Source organism: Bicyclus anynana, chromosome 15 (assembly GCF_947172395.1).
Source record: "Bicyclus anynana chromosome 15, ilBicAnyn1.1, whole genome shotgun sequence".
In the NCBI taxonomy this organism is placed as follows: Eukaryota; Metazoa; Arthropoda; class Insecta; order Lepidoptera; family Nymphalidae; genus Bicyclus; species Bicyclus anynana.
The window spans coordinates 6,082,468-6,101,036 of record NC_069097.1 but is presented as its reverse complement, the minus strand read 5'-3'; the positions used below and the strand labels follow the sequence as shown (position 1 = coordinate 6,101,036).

The following is an 18,569-nucleotide window of genomic DNA, read 5'->3' as shown; positions in this document are numbered from 1 at the left end:
TGCTCAACCACAAAATAGTGCGACCCATTGTGGTTAACGTTATGGTTGCATTGCGAACGTGTCATTGTTGTCGCGACATTGACTTCTTGTACATCTGGTATAAGATGATTTCTTTCCAACTAAGATATACAGCGACGTATAGAAAGATACACTTAACAACCCCTTCTCAGTTCTCACTTGGGAAGGAAGGGTTGAACCTGACGAAGCTGGTTTAACCTGATCAGAGTCTCGGACTCTAGAAAGCAATCGAATATGGAATCTCGTGCGGAATCATATCTCTAGTCATGTCAAGTAGCCTCAGCAACTTTTTTCTAGGCGAAAAGTTTCGACGAACACCTTAAGACTTTTTCTTAAGGTGTTAGTCGTATTATTGAGTGTCATCCAGAAGCTTTGCACTATTGAATTTACTGAGAAGACTGTCGCGTAAATAACGGTTTACTCAACATTCCGCATGCCGGTAATCTCGTGAGTAATATCAAAGTATACTCCGCGCCACGAAACAAGTCCCGTAGACGCAGCGCTAATCATTGTCATTTAATGATGGCGGTCTTACTCTTCTCGTTCTGGAGAAGAGTAGCTCTGGACAGGAAGCACTGGCGGGAGCTGGAGGAGGGCCTTGTCATGAGGCACAGTGAGATTAGGGACATAATTGAATTGTACAAAATATTCATTAATAAAGGCTATTTTATTTTTATTTTATTTTATTTAATGGCGGTCTTAATCATTTTAGTTCGAGTTTTTGCCGCGGGACTTCTTTCGTGACGCGAAGTGTATTTCAGCTTCTGTAGCTATATTATTATAGGGATATTGTACGTTTAATAATATTGGTTCGTATAATATTATTAATTTCTTTCATTTGTCATTAATCGTGACGCTATATGAAAACATGAGGAATCCTATCTCATTAACAAGTAGGTGTGTGTTTATATTTAAGTGCTATGCATTGAGTATATATATGCTACTAGCAGACGCCTGCGACTTCGTCCGCGTGAAATTTAGTTTTTCACAAATCCCTCGGGTACCATGGACTTTTCCGAGATAAAAAGTAACTATGTGTTCAACCAGAGTAATATCTATTTCCATTCCAAATTTCAATGAAATCAATTTAGTAGTTTCGGCGTTTAAGGGTAACAAACATCCATACAAACTTTCGCGTTTATAATATTAGTAGGATGAACAATTAAAAGAGTAACTCTAAAAATGAAGGACTTCCCATACAAACTTTCAACCCATATTTCACACCCTTCTATTTTTATTTTAGGGTCAAAAGTATCCTATGTTTTGCTCCAAGGTCCCATTTACCAAACCACATGGATCATACCAAAATTCATCTTGATCGGTTCAGACGTTTAGCCGTGAAAAGGTAACTAACAGACAGACAGACAGACATTCGCATTTATTTATGTATAGATTTGCTTTCATGTAGTGTGATAAAAATATGTACAATTGCAGATTTAATCTCACGATAGACGCGCACAATATTACGATATTTAGGTACGTGTATTTAAAACAAAGAGAACATTAGTCAAGGTACGTATTTAAGTACAATTAACTATAATTAAATTAAAGTCAAGTGCTTCATTATTAGGTCAAAAATATCCATTATAAGCTATATTACACTGTAATAATAATAAAAACTGGATGTATGTGCATTCATAATGTGATAAATTATACAGAAAATTGTTATTTATAATTTAATACCTTGCATAAATTGCAATTGGAACTAAAAATAAAGAATAAATTTAAAATTTTCTTTTTTGTGGATTTATGTGAATGTTCTATGGAAATCACCTTAGAGTAAAGTTAGACCTATTCATACTAATATTACAACAACGAAAGTAGTCGATAGAGATACGGAATAGCCCAATGGATATGACCTCTTCATGGATTGAAGGAAAACATCGTGAGGAAACCTGCATACCAGAAAATTTTCTTAATTCTCTGCGTGTGTGAAGTCTGCCAATCCGCATTGGGCCAGCGTGGTGGACTATTGGCCTAACCCCTCTCATTCTGAGAGGAGACTCGAGCTCAGCAGTGAGCCGAATATGGGTTGACAATGATGATGATGGTCTATTGACCTAACCCCCCTTATTCTGCTAGGAGACTTGTGCTCAACAGTGAGCCGAATATGTGTTGATAATGTTGATGAAGTAGTCTGTCGTCCTATCCGTTACCTTCCTTTTCATGGCTAAATCAGTGAACCGATTTTGATGAGTTTTGCTACAGAGCTTAGAATACTTCAAAGCACGCACGGTAAAGGGATCCGAACTCACAAGAAAAAGGTCATGGGTTCGATCCCCGCCCGCTGGACTGTAAAATATCGTTGGATCTACGTGGGTTAAATCGAAGGGCGTCTATATCATCGATCGTAAATCGTTAGATGGGCCAAGAAGCGTTGTGGAATTGTCATTGGTTTCGCAAATACTTACGAATGAAAAGTAACAACTTTCTCATTATTCGTGTTGCGGCTTGTGTTTTTACACTTCTAAAAAGATCATGAATGTATATATAAGGTATTAAACAAGAAAAAAACGGTAAAATATTTTTTTAAGTCACAGCATGCGCTTGTTGCATACTAAGTTAAGATGTGCGTGCACGTCTTTGCAATGACATAACATTGTGCGTTCTTTAATATGGAGGGCCTATCTAACGATTTATATCAACGGTCTATATGTACAAAATAGAAATAAATGACCAAAGTTAACAATTCGTAAAAAATTACCATTGTCCTTCAACTAATTTCAACAACAAACAATTCAGGCACATAATTACCAGCAGTCGTTTCCCATCGCAAAATACGTCTATTGTTCGGTTGTGACGAAAAAACCCGTTAATTACCAAACCTTCGCCCTTAGCTCGTCATTAACTATGCAAGATACCGGAATACTAATGTAGTCATTTCTGGTATATCTTGGCAACTTCGTTCACTTCCGATGGTCCGCGCGGACCGGGATGCGTGTAACGATGAATGAAAAACCCACGACTGATGCACCTCACTTCCCCGCACGAACCATATCACACCCGCGCAGTCTTTCCTCCCGTCGCCCGCATATCATTGGAATGTCATCGACGAACTTGCCAGACTATACCTACTTATATGACTAGCCTTTATTCTTTACAAGTTAGCACTTGACTATAATCTCACCTGATGATAAGTGATGATGCAATCTAAGATGAAAGCGGGATAACTTGTTAGTAGGATGAAAATCCACACCCCTTTCGGTTTCTACACGACATCGTACCGGAACCAGCCAGATCTGGACCAACTAAGAAAACCTTAATCAGCCCAGAACCACAGGATAGAATTGTCTTTAAATCCTAATAGTTAATGATTTTATCGGCTTTAGTTACTGCATCACTGTGTTGACACCGCCTTCAAAGTGATCAGAAGGTAGCATATACGATGTTATGATACGGTGTTACGATGTTATGTTTTGCTTTTAAGCTATTGCATAGCTTCTATCGCGGGCCTTGAACGCGGGAACCGAATCCAGAAATTCGGTAACGAAAAAACCTCACGCTGCCCACTCTGACGAGCAACAAATACAATTACAAATACGATTTACAAGATTCAGTTACGAGACAAACAAATGTGTTACTTCTTATTAAAACTTTTTAGTTCAATTTTGTGATTGAAGTTAATTTTTTTATGTTAAAATTATATTTATTTTTATATTATTTTTATAAGAATCCATTTTGTTTATAATCAAGTAAAGTAATCAAAATTAAGCATAAATGTCAACATTATTTGCAATAAATTAGAAATATGTTACTCTTAATCGTAAGAAAGGTCAAAGAGATGCCCTATAATGAGCAAAGCTCGTAGGAACTAAAAGTATGCCTTGATAGCTCATTACAGGGCAAGTTCACACAATTAGGTCTTGTCTGGAACACGAGGACGTGTGATAAGATAAATTGGGTCATCGTTCAATGATTTCGTCTGTCTGACCATGTTAATTGTATTTTTTATAATTAAGTAAACATATTATATGAATATTTATAAAAAAGCGTAAAAGAGTTATGAAAGTTTTTCTAACATTAAAATCGGACTACACAGCGTATGCGTATAAAACAATATTTCTATTTCATCGGTTGAAAATAAATAGTCCTCCGCCGCGTCTGTCTATCTGTCTGTTCGCGATAATCTCGAAAACTACTAAACGGATTTTCCCGCGGCTTTTACCAACAGATACAACAATTCACGAGGAAGGTTTAGTTATATAATACCGGACGCCCGCGACTTCGTCCGCCCTTAGACCTCTTTAATCCAGCCCTTACAGCAGTATCGCTGTAAAAATTGAGTAACTTCTCCCGTTTTCCCAACATTTCCCTTCACTGCTCTGCTCTTTTTGATCGTAGCGTGATGAAAAGTATACCTGCCCAGGAGTATGAAGAATAATTGTACTAAGTTTCGTTAAAATCCGTCGAGTAGTTTTTGTTTCTATAACGAACATACAACAGACAAAAATTTGACTGATTGCATTTTTGGCATCAGTATCGATCACTAATCACCCCCTGATAGGTATTTTGGAAATATATTTCATGTACAGAATTGGCCTCTCTACCGATTTGTATAGACAATAGATAGATTTTGGCAAGGTCTTGTGACAATAATTGTTCACAACAAAATGTCGAAAAAACTAAGATTTGAGATTTTACAAAACAATGTATACAAATATTTCGCTTTTATAATAAAAGGGTTCCACGCGGCGGAAGTCGCGGATGCTTGCTAGTAGGCACTGTTATAAATATGTATTGGGAAATAAGTATGGCAATGTTTTGTAGTGTACAATATTTTAATTGGCTATTTGTTTACAATTAAGAGTATACAAAACACTGGTTAAGTATTGTTTTGTTGGAAAAATAACAAAAATTTCGTGTTTTAACTGTATATCTTGGCATCTCTAGAACTGCTGCAAGTTCTTTATTAAAACCACTATCCAAAGCTGATCTAATAGGATAAAAATACACTTTATCTTATATCATATTTATCATATTAACACAATAATAAACAAGATAATAATAAATGTACAATAGGACTTATCGCTTATAAGCGACTAGCTGACACCGCACGGTTTCACCCGTGTGGTGCCCGTTCCCGTAGGAATACGGGGAAAATATATAGCCTATAGCCTTCCTCGATAAATGGGCTATCTAACACTGAAAGAATTTTTTAAATCGGACCAGTAGTTCCTGAGATTGGCGCGTTCAATCAAACCAATTAGTATAGATTAGGCAACCTAACTTTGAACTAATATGTTATTTCTTACATTAGGATCTTGTTGACGTTATGTCTTAAGTGGTTAACTATCCCTCGTTGGTAACGTAATTAAAAGCAAAGTAGGTAATGCCCATGACTTCGTTAGGGCGTCGTACTAGAATCTCCGTTGCTTAAAATTGTGCAAAGGAACTCGATGGAATGACCAACATTTCGACCATTCATTTTCATTTGAATTGGAAAGAGATTGCGCAATAAGCGGTTACTGGCGCAACTTTATCTATAAGGCTATAACAACTTTTAAAGAAAGTCAACTGCAAGACCTTGGTATTAACCGACTTTTTTAAAAAGCAGATCTTTTCTCTTCCTTTGCATAAAAGCAGATACGGTATCCTGCGGATTGCGGATGCTTCGATTGACATTAAGTATAGTAAAGTACGCGGCCTATAAAGTGAAACTCATTTTCGGATGTTAGCGACGTACAGACAATTACCTTCTTTTTGTTATTCTTTACAAGTTAGCCCATGACTACAATTTCGCCTGATGGTAAGTGATGATGCAATCTAAGATGAAAGCGGGCTAACTTGTTGGGAGGATGAAAATCCACACCCCACATCTGGACCAATTGAGAAATCAGCCCAACCGGGGATCGAATCCTGGACCTCCGTTTTGTAAATCCACCGTGTACGCCACGGAGGCCGTTAAAAACCTAACCTAACCTAACCATAGTAATACCTTGACGATATTACAATCGCATACGAAATTTTCAATTATTTTACTTATTTAATGTACTGGGCAACCACTTTACCACGCACTTAACACTTTGGTTTATAATGGTACCTGCGCAGATGACCGCCATTTTGATTCAACTTATTTGCCAAGGTATATACGTGCTTACATTACTGTTTCATTAAGTGGCAAAAAATAATAATGAGATCAATGGATCAACGTCAAATGATCGCGGCAACTTTTTTAATATTTATAGGAAAAACAAGATATATAAACAAATAATATTAAATAAAATAAAACATGCGACAAATAAACTGGTAAAAATTATGCGATCTACAATAATGACCTACAACACAGAAATCATATGTTACAAGTCAAAACTTTGCGTGGTGATAATAACTAACAAGTATTATATTATTTACGAACTCATAAGGTCATTGGCTATCGGTTAGACAAGTCATTTATAAGATTTAATTAGTAGATAATCTTTCGTCACGTTTTAGACTTTGGATTGAACTTTAGTCTTTATTATTTAGTTCTTAGACTTTCCGTGATAACCACGATGGACTATTCAGATTTTTTTTAAAACCTCTGACGTTGTTGTAGCCATTGTAGCCAAAGGATCCTAGCTAAATTATTTTATGAGTTATTGAAAATTCGTAACTATTCCCAACTCTAAAAGTTATAAAAAATCCATTTATTTTAATAATTTAATGTGAATGTCCCATAACTTTTGACATCGTTTTATTGGTTATACTTATCTAGGTATAATTTAGACGATTTTACTATTTTTAGTGGCTTTGTGTGTCTTGTTATTTTGTGTGACTTATTGTAAGTTATCTATGTTCTGACTATACTTGTAAAATTCTATCAAGCTCATTAATTTCATTGGACTATACCTACTCCATAAGAACCGATTTTTCATTTATAGTAGCCCCCGGCATGAAAAAAATATGGGCAGTAAAATTCTATGAACGAATGACATCGTTACGTTTTTGTGCGCAACCTATTCTGCGCACCTTTCACCTTTTTTAGCGGTCCGTAATTTTTACTTTAGCTAATAAAATAGACCTTTCATAGACATGCTCTTTGCTTGGTACAAATATTTTGAAAAATTTTGTCTGTCTTTGTATGTCTTCTGCTATATTTTCGTCTAGGTTTGTTATTATAGTGTGTTTATAGTCTATATTATTCATGGGGACGAAATCGCAGACATTTTTATGTTATCAACACATACATTGTTTTTATGCCTTCCTAATTAAATAGCGTTTATGTTGTTTTTACCTGAAATCCTAAAGTGAGTTAGATTTACGACGCGTCAGTTTATATCCGCAATTAGCGCGTGCTTTTGGACTGGTTCTACTTATTTATGGTTTTTATGCCGATAGAGGAACGGGTCTTCTAAACGCGCTTCCTAAATTTTAAAATACTGTAGGTATAATTAGAGGTAAACAATCTTGAGATAATATTTGTTTATTAAAATGCTAGCAAGTAGTTCACGATTCATGATTTCGTCTGAATAATGAGAGTTATTTTTTTTGCTCGTTTTTTATTGATACTAACAATGGCAACAGGTCGACATTTAAAATATTCACAGAATATTGAGTTAATTAGCACTTTAACAGTGAATTATATTAAAATAAAATTAATATTTATGGATCCGAATAAGGAGAACACATGAGGCCAATTTTCAAAGAAATAATCAGTTTAATTACTTGTTTAATTTAAACAATTAATGAATTGTTTATAACTTAATTAATTAATTGGGTAATAAATTATATCCCTTTGACATAAAATTTATTGCATTATCTGTGTCTAACTGACAGGCGATGTTTTAATAAGGATTTGACACTAACTTGACACGTCTAATCAAAATTGTTATTAATGACAGAGTAAACAGAAATATAATAATGATATTGGACAATGACATCTCATTCATTGATTGACTTTGACATTGACAGCCCACGTTTGCAAAGACAACTGACTCAGTGAAATACCTACGCATCAGAATTATATAAATCGTTACGATCAGTGTTAAGTTACTCAGTTTATTTTCCCAGTTGGCGAATATTATATATTCGGCTTAGAGTAATCTAGTAAAATATATACTATATTTTTGTACATTTTTCATTTCTGTATCGTTCTGAAAAGTGGACCCAACTTCGGACATCTTTGATTTTGATTTATTCCGTAGGTACAATATAACATCGTTGTTTATTTACGTGGTTATCGAATAAATTAAAAGCAACAATGTGGGTAATTAGATGTATCGGTATCAGTTGAAACTATGAAATGAATCTGGCACAATCGCTGATATGTTTACCTAATCCACGCTATCTTTCAAGGATGCACGTGGACTTGGACGTAAAATGTAATCACAATTAATTTTCACGTGTCACTCAATATGATACTTATTCATAATATTTACAGAAGGCTTTCATTGAAATAGTATTTTTTTTTTTCATTATCGCTTCGCAGTTTGTGCATGTAGCCATGTAATATTTTTATCCTCCTCATCCTTATTCATCGTCTGACGTTCGGTCGGTCCTAGTCAAGTCATATCATGCTTTAGTCATACGAATGCAAAATTTCATACGCGATTGTACTTAATGTCGTCAAAGTGTTGCTATTTAGTCGTCCATGCCGTCAGTGGTTAGTGTCCGCTAACACCCGAAAATGTGATAATGCGCATAGGTAGGTAGGTACTTGTACATATGTTTTCTGTGGCATAGGTCAACTTAGAGGCCCTGTGCGAATACTTACCTAACTATATTAAACATCATATTATGCAGCGTTGACAAATAAATTAAATCAAAATAAAATATTACTAGCGGACACGCGACTTTTTCTAATTTTTTTTTAATTTGTTCCTTTAACGTTTGGAACTCAGTAAGATAAACAAGTTCGGCAAGACGCTATTGCATCTATCAAAAACTTGTTCATAAAGTTTCAAAAGGAAAATTTTGTTTGTTAGATTTCAGTAATATATATATAGTAGGTAAAAATATATATAATATATATAGCAGTGATAGCCCAGTGGATATGACTCTGCCTCCGATTCCAGAGGGTTTTGGTTTGAGTGCGGTCCAGGGCACGCACCTCCATCTTTTCAGTTGTGTGCATTTTAAGAAATTAAAAATCACGTGTCTCAAACGGTGAAGGAAAACCATCGTGAGAAAAGCTGCATACCAGAGAATTTTCTTAATTCTCTGCGTGTGTGAAGTCTGCTAATCCGAATTGGGCTAGCGTGGTGGATTTTTGACCTAGCCCCTCTCATTCTGAGAGGAGACTCGAGCTCAGCAGTGAGCCGAATATGGGCTGATGACGATGACGATAGTCCAGTGGATATGACCTCTGTCTCCGATTAAGGAGGGTGTAGGTTCGAATCAGGTCCGAGGCATGCACCTCCAACTTTTCAGATGTGTGCATTTTAAGAAATTAAAAATCACGTGTCTCGAACGTGAAGGAAAAACCATCATGAGAAAATTTCCATACCATACGTATGTGAAGTCTGCCAATCCGCATTGGGCCAGCGTGGTGGACTATTGGCATAACCCCTCTCATTCTGAGAGAAAACTCGAGGTCAGCAGTGAGCCGAATATGGCTTGATAATGATGACCTATGTTTACATACATCGATTAGTTGATTGCATCTCAGTGCAATGTCCCGTGTAAATGCGTTTCTATCATTCAGCATTACACGCGCGTCCCTATTTATTTGTGGATGCCCTAAATATAGCAGACGTAAATAACGTATGTTATTGGGAGCGACTAACGAGAACACGGGAATTATTTTTGAACGTTAAATGTTTGGAGTTGTCAAAAACTGAATCTGACTTCCTTGATAGAAACTACGCAGGAGTTGTATATTTTCAGGAGCATGAAAATCCACACCCCTTTCGGTTTAGGAACGCTAAATCGCTACTCCGTACTTTGCTGGTAGCCGTGGTAACTAGCCACAGCCGAAGCCTCCTACCAGGAGTTTTGTTTGTTAGAGAAAATAATTCGTTCAGTAGCAAGTTAGCCCTCGATTGCGTTGTCGCCTTATATTCTGTGTCTATGCAGTCTAGGATGGAAGCGGGCTTACTTGAAAGAGGCTTACTTTACTTTATTCTACTTATACCTCCGACGGTTTCGCGACATCGTACTGGAACGCTAAATCGCTTGCCGGAAGGGTACCACGACCTACCACCAAATTAATGTCGAAAATATAAAATCCTAAACAGACCCGAGCTGGAAATTGAATACAATACCTCTGTTTTGACTACTACATTACCAACTGCGCCAGAATGGTCCTCAAAAGGTAATGAAAGATATAGGTTGATAATCTATACTAATATTATAAAGCTGAAGAGTTTGTTTGTTTGATCGATTGAACGCGCTAATTTCAGGAACTACTGATCCGATTTGAAAAATTCTTTCAGTGTTAGAAAGTCTATTTATATATATTATCCCCGTATTCCTACGGGAACGGGAACCACGCGGGTGTAAACGCGCGGCGTCAGCTAGTGATAAAATATAATGAAATAAAAGGTACAAACGCAGAAAAAAACGCGTAGGCTAAACAAACAATGAGACCGTGGTGAAAGTGAAAATGGGTTTGGCCTTTACCTTTCCTTCGTGCCTGAGAGCGCACGGTAAGCTATAGTTTCCGGCCATTAACACCACTGAATACCTAAAGTACTTATGTTCATACAAGTTTATAATAATACTCGACACATCCGTCGTAATTAGCCTAAACCCTGTCAACTGGAAAAGTGGTTTAAGTCTTTACTCTTGTCCTCCTGAAAGGTGACCTAAGGTTTGAATATATTGATTTTTATGATACATTCGGGTAAATAAGGTCAATGTTAACTAATTTATACATAAAAAGCAAAGATTGTCTGGATATTTGCAAAATAAATAAAATTATAATATTTCAAAATCAATTAAAAATCTTACGTAAATAGATGAAAATTCATACAGTTTTAACTTCCTTACATTATGTGTCATGTTTTAATAATTGAACTATAAACATAAACGCATCAAACAACCAAGTTAATAGTAATATTGTTTGAACGCCCATATAAATCTAACGATCATTATGCATCTACAACGTCATTAAATCGTACCATTTTATATGGGGCGTTTTTCAGGAATCCGTGGCAGCGCCGCAAATCTGATCCTTTAAATCCCTGTAGCTATTATAAAGGGGGTGTATGGGGATAAACTCTGGACCGATTTTAAAAAATTCTTTCACCAATTGAAAGTCACGTTATTTGTGAATGTCATAGGCTACATATTATCCCTGTATTCCCACGGGAACGGGAACTACGCTGGTGAAACCGCGGGGCGTGGCCTAGTAATGAAAAAGTTAAAATAGTCGACTTGGTAAAAATAAGGCTACTTGAACAACAACCGTGACACCATTGGGGTTACATGCATTATATTTAAATCATTTCATTTTATTATACCTAATTTAATTAATATATCGAAATTAATTTGTGCAGTACGTATTCCGTGCCATAAATACGAGTATACCAATGAATTATCATGAGTACACACGTTCTTGTTTCTTACCTATCCCAGAGGTTATAAATTGTTTAGTACGCATACCTATTACCTATTGCACATTACTACTATCTGGACTCATTATCAGGGTTCCCAACTTAGGGGTTTTCCCCCCAGATTTAGGGGGCAAATAAGTGAAATGGGATATTTCTTTCTTGGCCTAAAATTGGTAAATTTATTCATTGTCAACATGTATGATTTCAAAAAATCTGAATCTTCAGATAAAGACGTAGTATTTTGTCTGTATTAAATATAGACTTTTGAAACATATGACAGCATATTACTTCTAAATTATTATGAATTTATATTTTTTAGGGGGAGAACTCAATAATTAAGGCGATTTTAGGGGTTTTTGACACCAACTTTAGGGATAAATATTTTGGGGAGTTGGTAACACTGCTCATTATCTGGTGCAGTAAAGACGATCTGTACCTATTATTTCTCTTCAATATAATGTATTTATTAGTATATTGTGATATGTATTATATTCATTATTGTAGGTATTTGTGTAATATTGTTTATGTATTACGATGTAAATTATTTATATGCATGTGTATTACTAATACTATGGTTATTTTTGTTTTACGCCACCTGCTGATGTCCTTAAGTTTTCCTAAACCGAAGATTGCCTGGAAAAAATCGCTACTTAGCGATAAGGCCGCCTTTTGTATGCTGATCTCTTCTTAATTTGTTTTTTTTTCACTTGTATTTGTCTTTGTGGTGTGCAAATAAAGTATATCTATTCTATTTATTCTATTACCTTTATAATGTGTTAAAGAGGGAAAGGCCGGAATAAACTCGTTCTCAACAAGAATCCGTGGAACGAGAAAGTCGTACCTTCGATAGCTGGGCTTTTTTGCGCAACGTTCCGGTACCTTTTTCTCATGGCCACATTGAAACGCGTTTCATAGTTTGTCGTAAGAATTATGTGTAAGTATAATTTGATAGTCCAATTTAACACCTACCTAGGGGTATTATACATAAAATAATACGGGTTTTTGCAGAGTGCGTTATTGTAGTTCATCATCATCATCATATCAGCCGATGGACGTCCACTGCAGGACATTGCCTTTTGTAGGGACTTCCAAACATCACGATACTGAGCCACTTGCATCCAGCAAATCCCTGCGACTCGCTTGATGTCGTCAGTCCACATGGTGGGGGGTCGGCCAACACTGCGCTTACTAGTGCGTTGTATTGTAGTTATTGTTGTATTGTAGTTATTGTCTAAAAAGCTGCACATTTAGGACATACTAGGTACCTTACATTGCCTATCACTGAAGCAGTCTTTAAGATCATACCCTCTTCTACAAGGAGAGATATTTGGACATGCAGGGGGCCATTTAAGAGGCTCATACATATAAATTATGTTAGGATACTTAATAATAATAATGTAAAACTGTCAGAAGGAAACATGGTGTCCCGTACTTAATTTATACTTATATTATAAAGCTGAAGTGTTTGTTTGTTTGATTGAACGTGCTATTCTCCGGAAATACTGGTCCGATTTGAAAAAATTCTTTCAGTGTTCGACAGCCCATTTATTGAGGAAGACTATAGACTATATATTATCCCCATATTCCTACGGGAACGGGAACCACGCGGGTGAAAACGCGCGGCGTCAGCTAGTTAATGGATAAAGCGCAAATTGAAGATACACCACATAATTATTTAAAACTAATTTGAATAGTTTTCAAAAAATATGTGAGTAGGAATTTAAAATTTATGCCAAACTCCATTTGCATTATTTTTTGTCAAACAATTCTGGTGTTATATTCCTATTAGGTTGGTAAGTTAAATAATGGTAAGTTTTTATACCTAGATGTTAATTATCATTATTTACATATAAGTGTCTGGGAATGCAATGCAAAAATTCTCTGAACAACAACTTTATTAATTTTTTGTGGTGTGTTAATAAATTATAATATTTATTACAATTACTTACATTTATCTATATTTAGGTACACAGCCTCAGCTGCGTGTACATATGTTTTCTGTGGCTGCGTTTGACTAACTGTCCATTCGCGATCAATTCGTAAACTACTGTTTTTTTCACTCATTTATTTGTCTTTTTTTTAATTTTTAACAATGATATGAAAATGCAAAACGATATTAAATATTAATAAAAAAAAATATAAACCCTCCCGCTGCGGGACATTAGTTGAGTGCCCAAGCAACCGGTGGTGGAGTGATTTTTTATCAATAAATAGAGCGATTCATGAGGTAGGTGTGTGTGTATAATTTGTCAAGGTTTTGTTTAAATCGTTTGAGATATGTCGGAAATATCTTGAAAAGAGTCGGAACAACTTGAGAACCTCCTAATTTAAGAAGTCGATTAAAAAAACAAGCCTCATTATCAGAGCAGAGCTTTCCTCGATAATGCTGCCTAGTAGGGCACTTGCCTATTTTTCAAATAGTGTGTATACTTAATTTTTGAAGTATTTTAAGCTATATTTTAATTTGTCCCGTAAATAATAACCAGTCAAAATTTTAATATAAATAAAAAAAATCTACGTGCCACCGAAACACTACAATTAGACAAGTGACGTCATTCATAAAGGCTACGTTTCACTTAGGGTTTTTTGCTGCAGGAAATCGTATTTTTCATTATACAAAAATGAATCGCTAAAAAAAGTCGGCGATAGCATACATATGTATATCTTACTTTTAAGGATAGTTTACTACATCTGTTTATCAAAATAATGATCACGTACGACAGAAGACACTTCCGTTTTACGGCCTCCGTGGCGCAGTGGTAAGCGCGGTGGAATCACAAAACGGAGGTCGTGGGTTCGATTCCCGGCTGGGCCATTTGAGGTTAATTGGTCCAAGTCTGGCTGGTGGAGATTTTTTTATTAGATTTCAAATTACATTTTCATCCTCCTCTTAACAAAACAAACTATAGTTAGAGCTTGTTTTGTTAATTTAAAAAAATATATAATCTATACTAATATAATAAAGCTGAAGAGTTTGTTTGTTTGTTTGTTTGATTGAACGCGCTAATCTCAGGAACTACTGGTCCGATTTGGAAAATTCTTTCTGTGTTAGATAGACCATTTATCGAGGAAGGCTATAGGCTATATATTATCCCCATATTCTTACAGGAACGGGAACCACGCGGGTAAAACCGCGCGGCGTCAGCTAGTAAAATATATTTACTTTAAATACTTGACTTACTGGTTCGCTAGTCAGGTAAGTAAATATTTGTTAGATTAAAGATTTCTTTTAAGAGGTTTTCTTCAAGCCAGGCTATTAATGTCTTTACTTAACTTTACGTGATTTCTGTCAAGGGTTACTAGGAGAAATTCTAATCTCCATCAAATTACGTATGTTAAGATATTTCATGAATCTTTCATGATATTGAATTATCATTGGAAATTCCTTATATAAGCAGATATATAAAGTAAGCTCTAACATTCTCTCTACTCTCTCTCTAACATTCTCTCAACTCTAAAAGCTTTTGGTTTACCTACAAGTTACAATATAACTAACCGAGTAACAGCATCTTATTCATTTACCGTTATTTCACTTTTGATTGTTTACAGTAACCTCGAACGAAAAAGCATTATACCTGTTATTTCAAATGCGTTTCTAAACTTATTAGATATTTTTATATAACTTACGTAATATAAGTAACTTAAGTAAGCACTTTTATACTAAACTATCGAATCTTTTTCGTATTTTCAATAATGCTCATCGTACGGTAACCATATGATTTATATATATAAATATTTATCCGGACAGTATAATGTTTGATAGTTTTTTATCATATGAACAAAATAAATGAATTCGTACGGTTTATGTATGCATAGTAATAATCTATAGTCTATACTAATATTATAAAGCTGAAGAGTTTGTTTGTTTGATTGAACGCGCTAATCTCAGGAACTACTGGTCCGATTTAAAAAATTCATTCAGTGTAAGATAGCCCATTTATCGAGGAAGGCTATAGGCTATACATATATTATCCCCGCATTTCTACGGAAACGGGAACCACATGGGTAAAACCGCGCGGCATCAGCTAGTAAAAAGATAAAGGTATTTTATTAAACATATAAAATAATTTTAGCCAAGCATTTTGGCAACACATAAATATGAATTTATTATACACATTAAAATAATCGCGAGCAATATGTATTTTTAATATACTAAAATATGTTTGACTAGTCCTTTCCGCACTTGTTTAAATTATAACAGCCTTCGCTTTAAAGGTAGGTATAATTATCACCGGATACCTACCGATTTCGAGGGAAGGATATTTTTGGACACAACAGGAACCTATAATGGCTGCTTCCGTCATTTTTTTTTATTCTTTACAGGTTAGCCCTTGACTACAATCTCACCTGATGGTAAGTGATGATGCAGTCTAAGATGGAAGTGGGCTAACTTGTTAGGAGGAGGATGAAAATCCACACCCCTTTCGGTTTCTACACGGCATCGTACCGGAACGCTAAATCGCTTGGCGGTACGTCTTTGCCGGTACGGTGGTAACTAGCCACGGCCGAAGCCTCCCACCAGCCAGACCTGGACAAATTAAGAAAATCTCAGTGTACCCAGCCGGGGATCGAACCCAGGACCTCCGTCTTGTATACCCACCGCGCATACCACTGCGCCACGGAGGCCGTCATATACCTAGCAGAGTTTTAAATATTATTTTCATCGCGAAATTATTTAGCACTCATACTTGTTATATTTTAAACTAGCTGATGCCGGTTTTACCCGCGTAGTTCTCGTTCCCGTAGAAAAACGGGGATAATATATAGCCTATAGCCTTCCTCGATAAATGGGCTATCTAACACTGAAAGATTTTTTCAAATCGGACCAGTAGTTCCGGAGATTAGCGCGTTCAATCAAACATACAAACAAACAAACTCTTCAGCTTTATATGTATATTAGTATAGAATATAGATTATTTTACAGACCGAGCGCCTACGATAGTTATAGTCTGGCAAATTCGTTGATGACACTCCCATGATATGCGGGCGACGGGGGGAAAGACTGTGCGGATGTGAAATCGTGTGTGCGGGGTAGTGAGGTGCATCAGTCGTGGGTTTTACAATCATCGCTACACGCCCCCCGGCCCGCGCGGACCATCAGGAGTGTTACGAACGTAGTTGCCAAGCTATAGCCTGACATATTAAGTGGCGTGCACACCATAGATGCAGTATTGCACTACCTACCCTGATGATTCACTACGACCCTCATTGGAGAAGGAATATCCATTGTACAATTACTTGTATTCGTATAATGCCTACCCTAGTTAAAATCCTCGTTAAAACCCTAGACATACCTCGTGATAAATGTGGTAAAAATAGGAAAAAAAATATTTATTTATCAAATATTTCTAGTGCATTATTTGCACCTATACATTTATACATATACAAAGACACATCCAAGCAGACAAAGTCAACTAATATCTACTAATTGTAGGGTTATTGCATAATTTAAACATTTAGAATGAATTTTACATAACGCAAACACGCGAATAAAACATTAAAACATGTTATACAAAAATAATAAAAAAAAAATAGGTACCTACCTCTTGAAAATTATGTTTGCCACTTATTTACATTGTAATAAAAATAAAAATCGGTCTTAATAATTTTTACATGATTTCCTCATACCTACATAATATTTATTATAATATTTTCCTTGAAAAAGTTTTTTATTTTTTGTAAAATGAAAAACTGACTTTAATAAATACCTAAACATTTCTTTATGATTTCTACAATCTACGAGTACAAAAAATTATAATAAAGGTACCTACCGTAAGTAGAATTTATGCAAATTATATTTCAGTCAATTTTAGTTCAGGTTTTAGACGCGGGACTTGTTTCGTGGCACGGAGTCTACAATCATTTCACAAGTATATTTTTCAAGTATTTTTAGGAGTTTCAGCGTCGGTCCAAAATGAAATTATTATTGTTTTTCATACTGATTAAACAGAATTTTGTTGTCGCCGCGTTGCAACGGTACGGACGGCTTCAGTGTGCTCGTGGCGTTCGAGCCGTTCACATCTCCTGTTGTGTAATTCTTTATGGGTTACTTGGGATAGGCAGGGTGAGTGACTTGAGTAGAAAAGGGGATTGATTCGTTAACAGTCAAAGGCGCCTTTAACCCTACACACAACGTTCACAAGTGCGTGACTTCACTCAAGGTCATTCTCTGCCATTCTAGGGTTTTATTTTACAGTTACAGTTTGTTAATTAAGTTGTCCTGACTTATGTTGTGAATCATAAACTTTGTTCGACATTAGTTTCTTATTTTTGTAATCACTTCTGAGTCTGCTAAAAATTTGAAATTAGGAATCGTTATTTGCATAACATTACAAGAAATAACGGAAATTGCAAGTAATTTGAATTCAAGCATCAATGGCTTCAAAAGTTTTATTTATATTAGTCAACGGTCGTTGGATTGTCAATATACACGTCTTACCGATTTTTAGCCTATTTGGCAGGAAAGAGGAATACTACTACAGTTGGTTTCATGTAGGATGGTGCAGGTGACAGTTCGTTTCACTCTTGAAAGTTTGCCGCGAATCATGATAATAGTAAGTACGTATTATGAACACGCGACTGCCACAGTACCATGCTATCTGAAAAACACTTTAATATTTCAGGATAGGCAATTTATTATGGCAAATATGATTCTTTGAAAAAAAAAAATACTTTGAATTTTTTAAATATTCTTCATCCCTATGAATTCTTTTATTCTGAGATGATTTGCATCTCAGAATTAAAGAATTGGGTGATAGTCCTCCAAAATGTGTGCCATACCATAGCACAAAATACTGCTAGATGAATCAGAGATGCGTGCCATTGAACGAAAATAGAAATCGCAACCACCAGCAAAGAAAAAAATAAAGAAAGAAGAAAGAAAAATGCGGTTATTTCGAAATTATGCCACACATCACAATATCTACAGTACACCAGGTCATCCAGGACAATACCCTGCGATGTGTGGCATAACCCAGAAAATGGCCCCAGCTCAGCATAATGCTACGTGACCATTTGAATTAGGACACGTAGCGGTGATTTTCAGCTGGAACCAAAGAAAGGCCATCGACTCTTCAA

The 18,569-nt window shown here is 35.7% G+C and overlaps 1 protein-coding gene across 1 annotated transcript in view; it reads right to left on the bottom strand.

Annotated features, from left to right (window-relative positions):
- The window catches only part of LOC112044700 (ATP-binding cassette sub-family G member 1), a 77,107-nt gene that overhangs the window by 37,155 nt on the left and 21,383 nt on the right, over window positions 1-18,569 (bottom strand). The window lies entirely within an intron of this gene.